Source organism: Cibotium barometz, chromosome 29, assembly GCF_041138505.1.
Source record: "Cibotium barometz isolate CiBa-2024 chromosome 29, ASM4113850v1, whole genome shotgun sequence".
Lineage (NCBI taxonomy): Eukaryota > Viridiplantae > Streptophyta > Polypodiopsida > Cyatheales > Cibotiaceae > Cibotium > Cibotium barometz.
In genome coordinates this window covers 564,730-569,473 of record NC_141074.1, presented here as the reverse complement: position 1 = coordinate 569,473, position 4,744 = coordinate 564,730, and positions in this window count along the sequence as shown.

Sequence of the window (4,744 nt, the reverse complement as noted above, 5' to 3'; positions counted from 1 at the left end):
CCATAAAACTCGACCATTCTTCTTTGAAGTTGTTGTAGATCTACAAATATATTGTTCCAAGGGTCATACACAGTGGTTCCTTTAGCACCATGAAATATTTCTTCAATATGGATATATGGTCCAATAAACTCATCTATACTTTCGTTCAAATGACCTCTTATCTTCCACACTGTTGCTGGATTTGGCAGTAAAACTCATTTAATCCTTTGATCTCTCAAAGTTGAGGATATCGCATGGAAAATCGAACTATATCCCTTCCTGCTAACTCCACTAACATCAAGAGCCTCTTGGATTGTAGTACCATCAACTTGATTATTGGATATAAAGTCCTCTACAACATTGCGTTTGATTGTTTTGTATTTTTTTTCTTCAATCAAACCTTTTGCTACACCACAAGAAAGCAATCCTTTCATTTGTTTAACTGGAAGAAGGTTGGGATCCATATTTTCTTTTGCAGGCTCCAATAGTTTCCTATAGTAACAATATAGTAACAACACAATATGCCTATATTATTCAACACTTCCAACCTGTTTTGTATTAATGGACAAAATAGATATAGTCATTTGAGAGCATTTTTGAGTATAAAAAATAAAAAATTACAAACTAACCTTGCTTCCTGAATTCTTCGCTTGCATCCACCAGTCCTCCCAGCCTTCAAATTTACAATGTTTTTAATCTTCCTGCTTCATTGTCTATCTCCAAGCATGGTTCTCTTCCTTCTTGATCTTGTTAACTCTTTTTTACTCTTTGAATGCTCCTCAATTTCATTCTGCAACTGCTGCTCCAATTTTGCACGAATAGCTATCTCTTGAATCCTGGCTCCCTTTTCTTGTAGGTACATTGTTTTATATGTTTCTGCAAATGCAGACTGTGCTGAAATATAACCAAGAAGTCCATTTTGTCCATCGCCCGCAAACCTCAGTAGTGTGGTTGGATTGACAAATGGAGGTGTAGAGTTTTTTACTAGATATTTTGGATATATACTTCCATCACACCATAAGTCAATATGTTGGAGCCCTTCTCTTCTCATATTTTCCCATTGTTGAGCATTTAGCACCGTATCCTTTCGTCTTTTTTGTGCTGGAGCATATTGTTCTTCTAAGTCGATGTGAAGATGGTATAATCGCTTCTTCTGAGATTATAACTCACTAGTATCGGCCATTTTTTGTGCTTCTGAGGTTGCAAAGTTGGCTTGTCAATCTCATAGTCTTTTTGTAACATGAATTGTGGAAGTGTGGCGGTATCCATACAATCATTAAGTTCAGTGATGGATTCTTTATGAGAGGCCTGCACACGTCGTCAAAAGAGATGCAAAATCTTCGAGAAACAAAAAAAATTAAGGAGATATTTAATGCAAAATCGTGTTAGTTAGACAAAAGATTATCTTATTCTTTTCTGAACTGACAGTTCAGTGGTCCTTACTGATAGTTCTGAGCCACGTTTCTATATTTTATTATTTTTGAGATCTTTTAGGAGAGAAATAAATCGAAAAATAGTGAATTTCTTACAGGGCCCCAAAATGAGCTCCCTTTTTCCCTAATGGACATTGCGAGGCTTTAAGAGAGGCCTCAAAGATGATTACCTTGAGTACGTAGAGCCCTTACAGCCTAAAGACTTAGCAGAGGCAATTAAGTACGCGCAGATATTCGCTGACATCAAGCGCCGTAGTGCGCGTGGTGGTTTCCTTTCATTAAATTCAGCAAACTTGGGCTTCTTCTTAGCCTCATATGTAGGAGTATGTGGATTGCCCCATGCACTTTTGTTCTTGCTGGCATATTTAGGCTCAAAAACTCCTGCTAGTTGGGCAGCTTCCTCCAAAGTTTGTGGCTTTTGTGCCCTCACATCTGCAGCCAACGGAGAGTGTGGCCGTTGAATAAAACGCAGCATTTTACCCTTTTCAAATACATCTTGCACAAACAACAAGAGCCTCCAAAAACGCTGCAAATACTCGTGGACTATTCCAGTTTGATTCAAGGCATAAAACTCAGCGAGATATTGCTCCAAAACCAGGGAGGATACAAGTTTGGTGACCAGCAACTCCTTAAATGCTTTCTAGGTGGTTAGGCATTGAGGTGAGTCTCTCAAGTGTCGCCACCATGTGTGGGCATAGTCCTTGAGCTCATTAGGAGTGTGAGTGTTCCCCTTGAATTTATGCACTGTAAGCTTGTCCTTCAAGTCTTTGGCTGCATTTTGCTTGCAAGCATACCCAACAGACGAGTGCGTCCTCACGCTTCAATATTTTTGAAAAGGCATTTCATCCTGTACATCCTTAAACATATTTCTTTTTTTTTTTTTGCAAAAAGTAGTGCTAGTTATATTACTTGAAAATTGGAGTACAAGAAGGCCTTAAGGCCAACGAGCTGCAATCACAAAACAGATGCAGCCCGAGATAAGCTCACAATTAGAAATACAAGCCTCTTAGGGCATGATCAGCTGTGTGTGGACAAACAGCCACAACGGGGGCGAGTACCGCCACTGAAGACTCTGAGCAGAGCGCTGGAAGAAAAGCTCCTGATGCGAAGAAAACGACGTCTCTTTTCCTTCCCTGCCCGGGAATCCCCCTGACCCTTGAGCGTGTGAATGATTGTGCTCCAGGTGTCAGCTAAGGTCTGAGTCGCGGACGAAGCTTGGTCTCCTAGAGTCTGCGAGCATCTGGAGGTCCAGATATGCCAGCCCACAATGCTCCCGATGATCTCCCAAACTGGGTGCCGGGTCATCGCTCCTGCATCTGTCTCTGTCAGCTGCCAAGGGAAGTTCTCCATATGTGCCCAGGTACCTGAGTGATGAGAAAAACTGGATCCTGCTGTGAAAACTCATAGGCCAGGTGGTGCCCCATCTCAGTGCTGCACCAACAGAAGGCCCTCCAGGTAACCGGTCCTAACTCGGGTGCAGCCCGCGTTAAGATCCCCATGGCTCCCTTCCACACTGCCTGAGCATGCGGACAGCCCCAAAGGCAGTGCCTCAGGGATTCCTCGTCTTGATGGCACATCTGGCATTGCCCCTCCTAACCCATCTGCCTCAACCAGCTCCCCACTGGTAGCCCCTTATGGACCACCATCCAAAGAAAGTACGAAATCTTCCTCGGTCGCCAGCTTGCCCAAAGGGTCTTCCAAAACGTACGAAGGAAAACCAGAGAGATCCCTTGAGCGTGCCAATTGTGTGCTTGGGTGGGTAACCTGCGCTGTAGAGCCCCTAGAGCGTGCCTATTGGTGCACGCACTATACGAGAAGAAAGGGACTGGGCTCTCCGAAGCATCACGTGGTGGCCAGCGCCACTCTCTTGGATCCCACTCCACCTCTGTCAGGGTGCGGCCCTTCCAGATCCAAAGTCTCCAGTCCTAGGCCTGCTCAATCAGGGGATCTAAATGCCAAGCCTTCCCATGCAGCCCTATAATGCAAAGGCGCTGCCAGGAAAGCTGGGGGTCGATCACAGCACCGCCGTTCTGAAGGCGGCTACCATCGGTGACGGAGAAGAACTGAATCGAAGAATCTGAGGCCTGTCCCGCAACCACCAACGGAATGCCTTGTGGTGTGAACTGTCCTAGCCACCCCACCTCACATCACCTGGAAGAAGCTGTCTGGTGAATGTGGGAAGCCTCCAACCTGCGGGGATGGCAGCGTCTATCTCTGCTCACCGAGCCTGGATCCCTCGCGTCGTACCTGTAGCTGCTGCAAGCTCGGCTGGGTCCATCTGCCTAAAAACATAACTCCAAACCCGGAGCGAACGTGCTGGCCCCCGCGCCCATACCGCCCAAGGGATATGGGATCTCTCTCCAAGCTGCAGACCTGTACCATCTGTCACCTGGCTGCTCCAAATCAGAGGCTGTCTATCAATCTCCTCCTGGCAGCTGGGGGGAGCCTGAGAGAGGCTGTGTCGCAGCTTCCTCCACACCGTGAGGAGGCTGCGGAGGAAAGGGGAGCGAGGCTGAGTCAGCAGGGCTGAAGTGAAGATCCATCAGATAGAAGGCTGCCAGTCACCTCCTCTCTGGGGGGCACATGCGTTGAGGCCCTGCTGAAGCAGGAGCTTCCACGTCTGCCCTCCTGGGATCAGACCACGGATGACGAGCTTGCCAAGCAGTGCCTGACTCTGAAGATCTGGATCTATGATGCCAAGGCCACCCTTTGACTGGGGGAGAATGACCGTCTTCCAGACGACCCTGGCTCTGGTGGTGCTGGAACCATTTGAGCCAGACCACAGAAAGTTCCGCACCAATCTCCTCAGCTGAGCTATGCAAGATCTCGAGAAACACCAGCAAGAGGCAACATACCAAGCGGTGGCTAGAAGCACCCGATTGACCACGAGGGCCCTGCCTACGGTTGTTTGCAAGATCAGGGTGTCCAGTTTTATCCAGTTTATGCTGGACTGGGACAATGCTTGGAGAGTAAGTTTTGGGGGCCAAGGTACTTAAAATGAGATCAAGCAACTGATAGAAAATACACTTGCCCTTAAATTAACCCAATATAACTTAAATTAATATAAATTAGTCTAATTAATCAAAATTAATCAAAAATATGATGAAATGATAAAAAAATGATCTTTCCATACTTAGAGTGATCCAATTTATTTTTCCATAGATGCACCATTACAAGCACACTAGTCCCTATAGGTTTTATATGATTCACATCAAAAATGTAGCCATTGCCTGATCTCCTGCTGGTCACCCCCTTTGGGGATGAGGTAAATCAGTCCTGATGCAAGGCTCTCCGGCATCTGCCCGCTAGAGAAGATCTACTGGAAAGCTGTG